Source organism: Pithys albifrons, chromosome 7, assembly GCF_047495875.1.
Source record: "Pithys albifrons albifrons isolate INPA30051 chromosome 7, PitAlb_v1, whole genome shotgun sequence".
NCBI lineage: Eukaryota > Metazoa > Chordata > Aves > Passeriformes > Thamnophilidae > Pithys > Pithys albifrons.
Window position 1 is genome coordinate 26,065,546 of NC_092464.1, and position 15,467 is coordinate 26,081,012.

At 40.4% G+C, this 15,467-nt stretch overlaps 1 long non-coding RNA gene across 2 annotated transcripts in view; it reads left to right on the forward strand.

Annotated features, from left to right (window-relative positions):
* Positions 1-14,998, forward strand: part of LOC139674067 (uncharacterized) — a 34,905-nt gene extending 19,907 nt beyond the window's left edge. Inside the window, exons 2-3 of one of the 2 annotated variants that reach the window (XR_011698265.1) lie at positions 13,832-13,928; positions 14,082-14,998. This is a non-coding gene — a long non-coding RNA (uncharacterized lncRNA). The remainder of the gene's footprint in view (positions 1-13,831; positions 13,929-14,081) is intronic. The other variant, XR_011698264.1, reaches the window with a different exon arrangement.
* The last annotated feature ends 469 nt before the right edge of the window (positions 14,999-15,467 follow it).

Sequence of the window (15,467 nt, forward strand, 5' to 3'; positions counted from 1 at the left end):
AAACCAGAAGATAATCCGCAGATATCTGAAGGAATAAAACAGAGATTCAAACACAGAAAATATAAGGTATTTCACTGATGTACTGCTTGTTTATTTTTAGTTGAAAAACAAACAAGCAAATGACAAAACATTGGTAAAATCCTCTGGTGCAAAGTTTCTCCACTGTCTTCAGTAGTGGCTATCAGAGTTAAAAAAAGGAGTTAAAGCCACTTACACTGGGTGTAATCAGCTGAAATTCACAAACAAGATCCGAAATTCACAAACATATGTACTCTGCTCTCAAAAAAAAGAGATACATGTAAGCAGGGCTTTCTGATACTCTAAAATGACACAGTCCTAGTTTTTGCGCTGCGCTGCACTGCTATCAGTGCATTTTTCTCTTAACATGATGCAATCTCAGTAAGTCTTATGCAGAAAATTATACCTAATCAACCCCAAATCTACAGTGCTACAGCAGTAAGGTATTTATCTTGCAAATAGTGGTATTAAAAATAAATAAAGGAGGCAATCAAAACATGTCTGTTTCTGAAACTGTGAATACTAATGATAGCAAAGAGGATAAATTTGCTACCAGCTCACACTTCTTATCTTAAAAGTGTATAATTTTGAAATCCCTTGTCTTCCATCAGCTCTGCTCCTATAATTTTTGGTTGTGTTGCCTCAACAAGATGATGTGGTTCAGCAGAACAGCACCTCTGAAAATCATCATACTTGCTTTCTACAATGGGTAGACTGTGCAATTTACTCAGTGAGTGGCAATGGGGTGGAAATATTATACAGCTAGAATATCAGCGTGGCATCCAGAAGAGGAACATACTGGTGGAAAAGAAGGATTGGCTTCAGTTTGTGGAAGCAAATCAATCCAGAATTAAGGAATACAGCATGGACTAGATCCAGTCCATGATTGTACAGGCTTCTAGGTGATGATAGGAAAACCTAGGCTGTCCAAAAATAGTAATTATTGTGCATGGAAGCAAGAGCAGCAAATATGAGCAGTACATTGATATAAAGCTCTGCAGTCACCCTAATCCTTGGAGTCTTGAGTACCATTCCATATTAGATTTAGCAGGAATCAAGAATGTGCTTGAACTGGAGCAGGATTTTATATAACATAAGGGAGTGCTCCAAAGCTCTGTACAATTTTGCATGTCACTCCCTCACTCAGATTTCACCCTCTACAGAGGTGAAGAGAGAATGTGAGTGAAGGGATTTGAAGCTAATGTCACAACCCCACTGCTCAACAATGGGCTTTTCAGAGTGCTGTTTGCAAGGAAGAAAAGGGGAGAGGGAGAGATAGAAGGAAAGAAGGCAAATTACAGAAGATTAAAAAATGGTATGGTGTTACTTGTTCAGTCTGTGATAATAAATATCTAAAAAGGGTCTTCCTCATAGCAACAAAACAGAAATCTGTGATAAAAGAGATCTGATCATCACAGTTTTGCAGACCATATACAGCAGATGTATCCTTCTGTACATTGGTTTTATACAATCCCTGCAGGGTATGTGGGGATGCCAGCAATGGGACAACTGTAGGCTGGATTTCCCTCCTCAAATAATTTCAGACCATCAGAATTGGCATTTGATTCCTGACTGGCAGCATTCAGGATGCAGGTCAAAACAAGAATGTGTGTATCTAGGAAGCTTGTTTGGATATGTCACCCTGGATTTTGGTTCTGAATGGCTACGCTGTATTGAGAAAAAAGAGAAAAAGAAAGAGCAACAAAACGTCTTCCATATATTTCAGATGTGTGTAACTTTTTTAAACAGAGCTCTTATGAGGTGTGAATTGTCATGTTAAACATAGGACATCCAATAATGAGTAAAAATATATCAAATGCAGATTTTTGGGCTGCTGGCCTACATTATCACTCCATCCATGACTTTTGCAAGTGGTCATGTATGTTAGTGGTTTTCACACTGCTGTAACAAACTGAGATGTAGCCTGAAAACTGTAAGTGTGACACTTGTGTTTCTGTTCAGTGCTAATAAAAACTTTTTGCCTTTTATGCTGGCAAGTGGGTGCACATGTCTATATATCAATGAGGGCATTCCAGAATAATTCTGGGTAATAATCAAACATTCTGGGGAGTCCCCCTAGCTATTCTCTTTCCTAGTTTGACTTCTATTTTCCATGAACTTAGTTACGTAGAACTAGTAAGAAAAAATATTTGTTTAGATAATAAATGGGTGATTGTTTGGGTTTTTTCCCCTTCATCTGAACTCCCAAAATCTGCTGAATCTCTTGATCAGCAGGAAGATGTTCGGCAGTAACTTTCACTCCCCTTCTGAAAAGCATTACACTGCCTGGGTTATTTTTTTAAAGGGATATTATGATGTCAAACTGGGACCTAAAGTTATAAATTTTAAACACAATTTTTTTAACAACCCAAAACTTGTGGAGATATTTCTGTGTTTATAATTTCCAGTGGATGCAGGGAATTTTGTTGTATCCTTATTAGAAATAAACATTTTTCAGTCAGCCAATGCATCCCAGATGATGCAGCCTTATGCTTGTGCATGGGAGTCAGGGAGAGAAAATGATGAGAAATTCATTACTTAAACCTGAAATGAATCAGTTAATTTTGTTTGTTCAAGTTGAATGAATGGGGAAATACAAAAGTGCAGTTAAATACTTGAAAAATATTTATTAATAAATTCTTGGAAAATAATGGTAGGAGGGTTAAACACCCTGGTTAAAAGCACAGATGAAAGAACATTTGTCCTCAGGTGTGCCAGATCACTGCTATTTCCAGTTAAACAAAGTGAGGAGGAGCCTTTTACATAATTTTCTGCATTCTTGTCTTCAATATAGAGGTCTGTTGGCATATTGCATTCATAAATATACATCTTCACATACATGTGCAGAGATGAACCAGAGAGCTTTGCATGCATGGAGCTGCAGTCTCCATCTGGACACAATTCAGGAGTGAGCTGCATCACTCACCTTTGTGTGCTCACTTTGAGACATCCTGGAAGAACTTCCTTTTTTGGAACATAGAGCCTGTGCTATTTTTAGGACACTTAATTCAGACTCTAGAAGTGGTGAGTACTTTGTTGCCAGCCTTAGAGCGTCATCTGTCAAGCCTAAAGTCAGAACTTCTCTGGGACACGCAAAACTGGACACAGGAACTCCCCAGAAGAGGAAAGTGAGGGTGCTGATGTTGAGGCTGCTCCCATCTTGCCTTGACCTCTTGTCAGGCCTGGGTAATCTCTTCATTTTCTTTAGCAAGGAGACGCTTACCCACTGAGGAAGGGATGATTATCAGGTAGTGAATGAGCAAACTGTGGAATGGCTAAACAACACAGGCGTGCTAATTATTTTTAGCAGTTTTAGTCCTCATCTCCTCTTAAGGACGTTTTTTTCACCCTGTGGCAACACTCAGCTGCCTTTCTCTGGTCTGCACTGTGGCACTGTGCTGAGATTTAACTTACTACCATCTGGAGGTGGGATGGATAGAATACAAAACTTTTTTGCTAAATGCCCAAACACAAAGACTTGTCTTTGACCACTTCCCCACCTTCTCCACCCTGAAAAGACCAACCAGAGAATGGAACAGAACATATATAAAATATGCTTAAACTTGTGAGCATCTCCTGCTAGTTGGTGTTCATAAGACTTTTGAATGTTTCAGCATATCTTAGTTCACTTTGATTCTTCTGAGGTTATATGGGTGGTTACTGGCAGAATTATACAAATACAGTCTTCACAGCTCAGCAATCCTTGCATCCAGATTTGGAGCTCAATGTGGGTGGCATAGGAGTATATGCCAATAAGAAGGCTAGGACAGTGTTGTTACTTTCAGAAACTAAATTACTCAGTACAGAGCCTTTGCAAACAGCAATTAAAGAGCCAGAATAATGTTTTGCAACTACTAACGTGTAAGAGTGAAACCTCATTTTTTTGTAATGCTCTTTTATTTTTGCTCTTTGATGAATGTTTTAATCTTGCCTTAAGACATATTTCAGTTACTGTATGCCAGCTAGAGACAATCGGTATCTTTCAAGTCTGTTGCTGCTAGAGGCATTTCCAACATTGCTGTGGGAACACCTCTCAGTTCATTTTACGGTTAAGTCTTCAGATCTCAATTGCTGCATGTTCCTTTTGTTGAGGGAGCCTCTACAGAGTTTTCTAAACTCCTCATAGACTTAACACTGATTTTGTACAGATAACTTATTGTAAGATAAGGATGGGGTATTGTCTAAAATGTTTCAAATAAAAGCTGTCACGTTGACACAGTGTGGAATAATACCAAGTTATGTAAACCTCAAAGATATCAGCTACTGGATAAAGTGCTGAATTGACAGGAAGGTCTTACATTTTTGTACCATCTCTGCCACTGTCTCTGCTAAATTTGTAGGATGTTTCTGTTTCTCAAGCTTTCCCATCTGTTGAATGCGGATGTGGTACTCACAGACAATCTTGATGTACCTGAAGGCACATTTTAAAATGCAAGGATGCCAAGCAATCAGTGAGTGTCAAGTACACATGCACAGGGTACATTTTATATTGTGGGAAGTACTGGGATGAATTACTAGAAAGAAAACAAAAAAGTAACCATATTAAAAACCTTAAAAATCTGATTACAAAGTAAAACAAGGAAATATAGTTTTGGTATGTTACTTTAGAACATTACAATAAGAGTGAAGTTTTTGGTGCACTTATGCATGTGTGCATACATTCATGTGCATGATATACATATGTGGGCTTGGAGGAGCATGCAGTTCTAAGGATATGTATATACATTTATATAAAAACAGGTATATGCACATACATGCACATGCTTGTGTGGCACATCTGTGGCATATCTATTCTTTAGCTTTAATGGTGAGCACTCCGGACTCTGGATCTCAAGGTTGTGAGTTCGAGTCTCAGTGGAGACTGTACCTGGGCAGTTAAATGCCTCCCTGCCATCTGATCCCATCAGATCTCGGATGCTCAGCAGGGTCAGCCCTGGTTAGTACTGGGTGCTGTAGACAGTCCTGAGGACTTCACTGTCACTGTCCAAGCTCGCTCGGCCATGGCAGATGGACCTTAGGAGTTAAAGGGTGGGGCCAGTTCTGTGCACGCTGTGCCTCACCTAAAAAATCCACTGCGCAGGCTGGAAGGGCACACCCACGTGGGGAGAGCCCTTCCCAAATCTTTGTTCGCAAAGTTTGGCCATACATACAGCAGCACAGTTATCATACAGACAATAGCTGAGCAGGAATCAAAAGTATTTACTATTAATATTGTAGAATCAGAAAAGCAATTTTAAACTAAATTTTAGTTTTTCTTATAAATAGAAGTGTTAAATATTTCTAAACTGACTGTTTACCAAATTTCAGTTTGGTCAGCTGAAGAACTGACCTTAGGATTAGACTGTCATATACACATATTTCATGGGATTTATACCATCAGATATCTCTGAGCTGTTTATAAAAAAACCCCAAGAATGAAAAATTGCTATAAGCACTTCTACAGAGAAGACTAAACTTACACTGCAAAAGGTCCTACAATCACTGTCACAAATAAGTTTTCAAGACAACCATCATACCCCAGTGGATTTCAGAGCATACAAAATGCAGTCCTCCTACCCCAGTGGATTTCAGAGCATACAAAATGCAGTCCTCCTGGAAAGGTCAGAAAAAAGGTTTATTATCTGAAACCGGCTAGACCAACTGACTTTTTCCTTCATGGATAATGTTGCCTCTGGCTCTGGTAAGGTGTAACTATTTTGAAAACATGTTGGAGATGCCTGTGGATTTGAGAGCACTTTGAAATCCAGGTCTTAAATAAGAAATTTTGCTCCCAGGGCATAATTTTGAAAACAGAGTGCAGGAAGACAGTAAATGAGTCCCAGTAAAGCCCTCTGGATGCTGTGAAGAGCACAATTTTGATATATGAAGCTGAACAACTGTGATTCTTTTGAAAAGTGTCTTAAGTATTGATCCCCTGAAGTACAATTTATGGTATGCTTGTGCTTCTCCATGCATAAAAAATGATCCCTTGAACTCAGTAAGGCTTGACAGATATTAATGCTGGGATATTTTTTTGAAGGTGGGCTTCATTTTTGATATCTGTTTCTTAAACAACCTCACATCTTAAATACAGACTGTACCCTTGACCTGAATGGGATACTCCAGTTTCTCAGGATGACACAGCAATTGTTTAATTTTAGAGTCCACAGAAAAAAACATCTGTCCTACAATATTTTGTTTTCACCATAGGCTCCAGAAGTATATCATTGTACCATGAGTTTGCTTTCAACACTCATTGTCAAGGATTTTTAAGTATACATTATTTTTATACACTATTAGTGAAAATAAAATAGTATGATTTTTATGTAGTTGGGGGAAAACCTAAATAGGAGAATAAACAATGCTATGGCACTTTTCGTTCCTATCTCCCATCAGTGAAATGTCTCCAACTTTTTTATTTTGAAAAAATTGTTACCATCCTATTATCTAACACATTGGACTGAAACTGTTGAATTTTTTTCCCCTACAACTTATTCTGTTCTTACTAGAGCAGCTGGAGCTGCAATTGCTCCATAGTTTAAAAAAAACAAGTTACCTTTCAACATCTCAGTTTAAAATCAAATCTCAAAGAAGTAAAAAACCAAATGCCACTACCACAAATCAGCAAAGAGTTTGTGATCACTAACTTACTTGGTTTTCAGTCTAAAACTTATTCCTGCAGCACTTTGCAAATAACTTTTGTTTTGGTTTAGGAGAAGGGTAAATCCATAATTCACAAAGCAACAACAATAAGCTCATTATTAAAAACCATATTTCATAGCAGTAGTCATTTCAATAGTAAGGAACGTTGCATGTCTTTTGATTACTGCTGATCCTGCCTTCACGTGGTTTGGGGAGGGGGAGGAGGGAGGAACTGATGAACAGTCAAGTTGGATAAAAAGGGCTTAAGAAACCTCTAGTATTTATTTTAAAGCTATCCTTTTTTCATGTGGTATCCTATAGTTCCATCCTGAATATCAACCATTAACACATGATGTTATACAAGAAACCACAAAAGAAAATCCTGACTATCAAGAAATGTAATCTCAAATATTACCAGATCCAGTAAATAATAAACCTTGGATGAGTAGCCATCTAGATATATCCCCAGTTTGCAGTGTGGTGCTGAATTTCAGGGCAGGGAACAAAACAAACAGACATAAATAGTTTCAGAGTCATACAGTTTCATGTCAGATTTGTTTTCCTGTTTGATTACATCAGAAACTGGATAGAGACAAGAGATGTCTATCCAGTGCTTCACACCAAAGGTGATGCCAAGTGTTTTAATGTAAGGCCAGTTAAGTATTCCAGAACTTAGCCTGCATGTTAAACTGTCCTGGACAGACTGGATGCATTCAGAGTGCTATCAAAGGGCTAGAGGCCTGAGATGGGGCATGTGTTTTGCTGATAGCATATCTTTTATGCCAAAATAATGAATGATGTTGGATTATGTATGCTTCATTTTAAACTGCGGACAATGATCTGGATTTGTGAAACACTAACAGGGTTACAGCAAAGCCTTGAATCTGAAAATCTGTAGCCTCTGAGGACAGTGAAAGGAGAAATCCAAACTCTGTCAAAAATTATGACTGGCTTCAAATTTTGCAGTTCAGCCCGGCTTTCTACTCTGAAATGTGTAGCACAACTTGTGTGCTTGCAGCTCTCCCAGTGGGAGGGTATGGGCTCCCAGACTGGTATGATCTAGAGGGCTCATGCTTTATTTATAACATGTAATCTTGTCATCTATTTATCTTAAAAAATATGAAGTGTAGTAGTTTTGGCCTTAGTTTTAGTTAGGCCTAGATTAGGTCTTAATTTTAGTAGGCCCAGATAGTATTACGTGGATTAGAAGGGAAAAGCATCATATGACTTAAGCAATCACAGAGATATTTTATATCATCTGACATCAAAACAGGTATAGAAGCACATGCGGGAGGTGCCTGGGGCTGTTTCCTCCATGGCTGCTTGACTGGGCAGGATGTGTGTGTGTTGTTCTGGGCAGCCAAGGCCTCACTGCTGCTCACTGCCACTCTGCAGCTCTGGTTTAGTTTGGGAAGTAAACATTTTTTTCTTATTGTTCATCTTTTTCCCCTCTGTTGCCATGTATCTTTTGGAAGGAGTCTTTTGGGGTGTTTTGTGGGTGTGGGTGGTGAAATCTGTATTATTGGTTGGGCGACTCAGTGTGAAGTTATTTGCTGTTTCTTCCTACCTTTGTATATATTGCATTTGGATTTTATTTTTCTCTCTTCTGTGTAAATATAAAAAGCTTGCCATTTTAAGTTTTAGTTCTAGTTTTTTTCCCCTCCCTTTCCCTTGGGGCTGGGGGGCTCTGAGTCTGTGGTTGGCACTTGGCATTTTGCCAGGTCAGCTGAACACAGAAGAGATGGTTCTCCAATTGATTTGTGATTACTTGGCTGATGGAGGAAGAAAGAGAAAGCATAGTCTTCTTCCCAGTCTCCTTTGCCCCTTTACTACTGCCAAAACTGAACCAGCCACACAGAGAGCTGAGGAAACTTTAAAAACTTAATTAGGGAAGAAAGCAAACAAAATAATACTACAGTGTATTTACTTAGAGCTGCAATGCTGCCAGAGAAACCACATAGCTTACATTTGTAGGCTATGCTTTTATTATAAAACATATTTAATTAAAACAGGAGACAGGACAATAAGCTTTCTTCTAACTTCATTTAAACACAAGTTTATGTTGTGCTTTAAATTCCCCTTAGGTTAGTGTGAAGACGGACTAAAAGTTTGGAAGTGATGTAGCCTAGTTAGCTTTATTCCCTTAGTTTAGACTCTGGGGCCTGATGGCAAGTCGTCTGGAGCTTCCAGGACCCATGGACACCATTGTTCAAAAGGGGCTCAATTGTCTTCCCCTCTGATGCTCTGAGGCTGGGCTATGCTTTTGCATTCACACATATATGGTAAATATTAATCTACTTAGTTTGGGCAACTTCTCCCTTGTTCTGTTTCCTCCCTCTGTTAAAAGCATCAACACAATAATTTCTGTGCTCTTTTTGTGTCCTTCTGGAAGGAATTTTAATGGATTTGTGGAAGCATCTTTGCATGACTTTAAGTTTTATGATGACTTACAAAGCAGACCAGGAAAACAAAGCTTTACTCATGAATGGTGTACTCTTTATATTATATTTGAAATAAAAAACATATTATTTCAAACTGCATTTATTTCATCAGCAATATTCTGCTTAATCCACTTACTATATAAATTAACAGCAGAATATTGCATCTTTTACAGAACTTTAATGCAGCTGAACAGGACAGCACATGTGGCAGATTAACTAAGTGAACTAGTACTGTATTTACCAAAAGGATTGTTCATAAAAGGAGAAGACACACAGTGATTATAAATACTGCAATTTTCAAGTTATGTTTGAATTTTCAAAAGTAAAAATTGTTTTACAATGTAGGCAATCTTTGGGGCATTTTCTTTGAATGTTGAAAGCAAAAGTAGTTTAAGGACAAAAAAGATTTCCTGTTCACATTTGGCACCATCTATAAAAGAAAGTGTAGGATTTTTGTCCTAGAACCATCTTGCCTGCTATTACATTGAATTTTGATTCTCTTTAATCATTCTACACAAAATTTTAATTTTGGATCAGTTTACTGAGTTGATTTATTTTAGAAAATTTTTGCTGAATACTAGGTGTTTCTGAAACGAAATTAGAGAAAACTCTCAAAGGTTCATTGCAATTCTCTCTTTCTTTCACACTTCCCTGGGACATGCTGGTGCCTGTGTGCTTTGAAATTCGGTGCTGGACTAGGGAGAGGAGGGTCCACGCATGAGCCTGGCACTCCTCTGGAATAGTGTTGCCTACACTTGACTTGCTGCAAAGCTCTGCTCACAGGTATGGAAGCAAAAACACGACAGGGTTTGGTAGCTATAATCCCTGAAGATTTCTTACATACTTGGCATCTTTCAAGTCTGCAGGAGGCAAGCAGAGCTTTCTCAGAAACTGTCAAAAAATTGTTTTGGATGACACAGAGCATGTGTTTCTGATGACAGAACAAGAAAATCTACAAAGAATGAGCAGTTCAAGCAGAAGCTGAACCAAAGCAGAACTTCCTTTTAATGTCCAAAAGCTATCAGCGCTCTAAGAGCTGTCTGTCTCTTTCTTCCAAAACTGTCATTCCAAAGTTTCATAAGAAATACAGTCTACTATTTGTTTTCAAGAAATGCATCCTATTATTTGCTTTCATCCTACTGTGAGATGCATACATGAGTACCTGAAGCCACTCTGATGAGTTACACTGAGCAACATATGACATTTTTTCTGCTCACAGAAATTACGCTTTTGAAAGAAAACCATCTGTCCTGCTCTCACTATTGTGCTCTGCTGAATGTGTGAAGAACACTGGTTTCACCTGTGCCAGATCTGCACAGGCAATTGCCTCTGCAGTCAGCAGCACGCATCGCTGGTATGTTCATCAGGCTGTATTTCCCCAAGCCCTTCTGAATGAGCTGGTCCTTTTATAACGGTATCCATGTAAAATAGTTTGTATGTCCAACTTTCGGGTGGGTTTTGAAGCAGACAATCCCATGCTAGGACTGATTTTGTTTCTGTTGAATCAAGGACAAAGCTCTACTCTGACAGAGGCAGAAGCATCCTGTGAATCTCTAATTATTCATGACTTTTTCTATGAAACTTAACTTTGCAGTTATTTCCCACAAAGCAGGGATAATTCTGTGTCTTTTTAGTTTACAAGGCACACAAGGCTGCAGAATGCTTAGTAGGCAATTTGTGCTGTTATAACAGATCTTTGGCTTGGTTTTTGAATCAGAAAAGTCTGCCTTGGTCTGGAATAGTATGCAAAAATAAACTGCCTTGAATTTATTCAAATACTTGGACAATTGATTAAAAGTTTCGTAGCTCTGAAGTAAGAGATGCAATTTTGTTGTGATCTGCAGAATGCAAAACCAGAAAACATAGGACAGGGGTATATGCTCTTTTTTTTTTTTTTTGATAGCAGGAAATTGGACTGTACCTTTATATTTACCTACAGTTTAGAGAAGAAGATTGCAGATTATTCTGTGGGGGTTTTTTAAATATGACAATACAATTTGGCTTCATCAGGACTACCAATGGTTCTGGAAAGAAATATCATGTCATTGCATTCTATTTTTAATCATTTATTTTGATTCACAAAAACAACTTCTCTCAGGATGCTCTTGATAATTAAAAAAATTACAGCAATTATAACAGCTCAATAAATACTTCAGCTTCATCTTCTTTAGTCAACACATTACTGATAAAAGGAAAAAATAAACAGGGAAGTGTTCCTCTAGTCTTTCTACATTTGGAATCAGGACTGTAGCAAACAACATGGTCATTCTGACAGACTCACAGGGTCAAAAGCTCAGAAGGATGGCTAAGTAACTAGAGCACTTCGCATTCATACTTTACCACAGATTTCATGTGCATCCTTGGGAAAAGACTGAGATGCTACTCACACAGTCCTAGCCATGTAAATAAAGACTTAGTATATTGGCTAAATCACTCTTCCTGCCTTTATGTTGCCCCTAATTTCCAGGAGGATGCAGTTAGTGACTTACTAAAACACTTGGATCCTCAGAAGTCTATGGGACGAGACAGGATCCATCCCAGAATGATGAGGGAACTGGTGAAAGAGCTTGCCAAGCCACTCTCCATCATCTACCAACAGTCCTGGCTCTCTGGGGAGGTTCCAAATGATTGGAAGGCGGCAAATGTCACCCCAATCCACAAAAAGGGCTGCAAGGAAGACCTGGGGAACTACAGGCCTGTCAGCCTGACCTCCGTGCCTGGCAGGGTTATGGAGCAGATTATCCTGAGCGTGATCACACAGCATTTGGGCTCAGACCCACCCATCACAGATTTAGGAAGGGCAGGTCCTTTTTGATCAACATGATGTCCTTTTACAATCAGGTGTCCCGTCTGGTGGATGAGGGTAAGGCTGTGGATGTCTCTACCTGGACCTCAGCAAAGCCCTTGAGAGTCTTCCACAGCAAACTGCTGAAAAAGCTGGCAGTCCATGGCTTGGACACAAGCACTCTGTGCTGGGTTAAGAGCTGGCTGGATGGCTGGGCTCAGAGAGTGCTGGTGAACGGAGCTGCATTCAGCTGGCAGCTGGTCACTAGTGGCATTCCCCTGGGGTCTGTGTTGGGCCCAGTTTTGTTTAATATATTTATCAGTGATTTAGATGAGGGGATTGAGTCCATCATTAGCAAATTTGCAGATGACACCAAGTTGGGAGGAAGTGTTGACCTGCTGGAAGGCAGGAGGGCTCTGCAGAGGGATCTGGATAGACTTGAGAGATGGGCTGATTCCAATGGGATGAAGTTCAACAAGGCCAAGTGCCGGGTCCTGCACTTTGGCCACAACAACCCCCTGCAGTGCTACAGGCTGGGCACAGAGTGGCTGGAGAGCAGCCAGGTGGAAAAAGACCTCAGAGGTTGGATTGACAGGAGACTGAATATGAGTCAGCAATGTGCCCATGTGGCCAAGAAGGCCAATGGCATCCTGTCCTGTATCAAGAATAGCGTGGCCAGCAGGACGAGGGGAAGTGATCCTTTCCCTGTACTCAGCACTGGCGAGGCCACACCTTGAGTACTGTGTTCAGTTCTGGGCCCTTCTTCAGGAAAGATAGTGAGGTGCTGGGAGCAAGGACAGAGAAGAGCAACGAGGTTGGTGAAGGGGCTTGAGCATAAGTGCTATGAGAAAAGGCTGAGGGAGCTGGGGTTGTTTAGCCTGGAGAAGAGGAGGCCCAGAGGAGAACTTATCACTCTCTATAATTACCTGAAAAGATGTTATATCCAGGTGGGGATTGGTCTCTTCTCTCAGGCAACCAACAGTAGAACAAGAGGGCATAGTTTAAGCTCTGCCAGGGGAGGTTTAGGTTGGATATCAGAAAGAAATTCTTTACAGAGAGAGTGACCAGGCATTGGAATGGCCTGCCCAGAGAGGTGGTGGACTCACCATCCCTGGAGGTTTTTAAGATGAGACTGGATGTGGCACTGAGTGCCAGCATCTAGTAATCAAAGTGGGTTTGAATCAAGGGTTGGACTTGATGATCTTGGAGGTCAATTCCAATTCACCTGATTCTATGATTCTATGTCAGAGCAGATACTGCTTTCCCAGATCCGAAGGCGCTCTGGGGTATGGCACAGAAATAGTCTGCTATCTTTGTAGCTTCCACACCAATTTTAGCACAACTAACAGTAAGCCAGTGTGCTAAAGCCCAGCTGGATACAGAAGAATCCTTTATGGGCTATCTAAATCACTTATACCACAGCACATCCCTCTCTTAACCTCTTAAAGGAAGTAAGGATTAATTGCCTCCACTTGCCCAAAAAGGGGTGGGATGAATCCCTCTCCTGAGGTGCCTCTTTCTTTGGTGCAACTTAAGAAGTGCTCCCAGGCTGTGGAACACAGGGAGCACCAACACAGTTGCCACAGTGCCCTGCAGAGAAATAGTGCTTCCTGGAAGCAGAGGCAGGCAACTGCAAGTGAAGGAGTTGCATTAATGCATGTTAGCTAAAATTGTGTCTAAAGTCAAGATGTGTCACAAATATTTTGTGTACTGATGGTTGGGAGGTCGTTACATGGAAATAATACTTCCAATATATTATGTCTTCGCAAGTTCTGATAGTGAGTCCTTTTGTACCCATACACAAGGGATATGACATTCAACGGCATCTGCTGCCCCTCCACATTCTCTGACAGTGCAGAAACCTTCAAGGGCTTTGGGATATAAAAACTGTTAATAGGCAAATACTGACAACTTAAGACTATTATCAGCAGCTTGATAAGCTTACAATCCCATCTTTTGCTTCAAGGGGAATTTACTGGCACATTCCTCCTTGACAGGAGCCATGGAAGAAGAGAGCAGAGGCATCATGTGGGACGGCAGTGCTGACGTGGGAAGACGCTGAGGTGAGAGGAGCTGAAGTGGGAGGGTTGTATGGAAATGTGGGGGTGCTGCGAGTGGGCACATGGTGCCTTGGGGAGCTCTGTCTGGGTCCTGGTTTGCTTCAGTTGAAGGAGTTGGAGCTTCTCAGGCTCAACTGTATCCTCTTTGCTTGGCAGAAGCTGTCCGAGAAGAAAGAAGAGACAGGAGTGGGATGTCAGCGCTCAAGTGAGAAGGAAGAGCCGCAGCTTGGAGGTTAAGAGGGGACTGGTGAGGAAAGAGTGCAGAAGAAGAGGAGCACAGAATCCTCTTCTCCTGGGAAGAAACCACCTACCCAAGAGTATGGGTGTGGTGGATTTACCTTTGTTGGATGCCATATGACCACCAAGTGTCTCCAGGATTCCCCTTGTCAGCTAGACAGGGGACAGAATATAAGATGGAAAACAACTCATAGGTTTAGATAAGGCAGTTTACTAAATCAAAACCTTAAGTTTGTGCACAGAGAAGCAATGAAAAAAAAGAAAGATTTATTGTCTACTTCCCATCAGCAAGTTGCGTTCAGTCACTTTCTGGAAAGCAGGGCTTCAGTGTGCATAGCAGTTGCTCTGGATGGCAAATATTCTAAGTAAGACGTGCTCTCCCTTCCCCTTCAGTTCAATAGCTTTTATATCTGAGCTGATGTCATTCATATGGTTTGGAATATCTCTTTGGCTAACTTGGGTCAGCTGGCATAGTTGGGTCCCTTCCCAGGATCTTGCCCACTCCTGACCTACTTATGAGTAGAATGTCAGAGAGACATTGCTGATGCTGTGGCAGTAGTAACCAAAAGTACTGCTGTGTTACCAAGTTCTTTCTAGCTACCAGTGCAAAGTACAGCACTGTGGAGGCTGTTTTGGGAAATGAACTCCATTTCAGCTAGACCCATTACAAAAATGGCTTCCGGTCTCCGTGGACAGAAAGAAAAGGTGTAAAAACTATTGCAGCTCACAGATCTGACTGAGTTGGTATTTGAGCCTGGTGAGTATTTGAGCTGCAAAAAAGTGCCTAGCAGAGGCCTTAAGGAGGCCACTAAAGAAAAAGATTCCTAAAAATTATACAGAGTGGATACAGCAAGAAAAAAAGCTTTCAGTGTTGAACATGAGTATGGTGGGCAATATATAGCAAAATATTTAAATAAATTTTGTAAATGAGATGTCTCAGTGGAATTGCATTGCTGCAAATAAGCTGATAAAGCAAATCACTTTTTTAACCTCAACTTTTTAAAACTGTGAACATACTGAAGGACACAGGGTAGACACAATGCATTTAGTCCAGAATCCTTCTTCAAAGAAACGTCTGCAGAAAATACAGTTTGGAAATATAGCTAGACCAAGCAGTTTGAGAATTAGGCCTCCTCTGCCAGGGTCTGACAGCTGCACTTTGAGACCATCACAGCCACAACGAAGACTGGAAACTGACAGTGAGAAAAAGTGAAACTACAACCATTTTGTTTTATTTCAGTAACATTGTGTTACTGGGAACTTCAGTCTTCTACCACTGAAATGCTTAGAAGAATAAGTAAACAT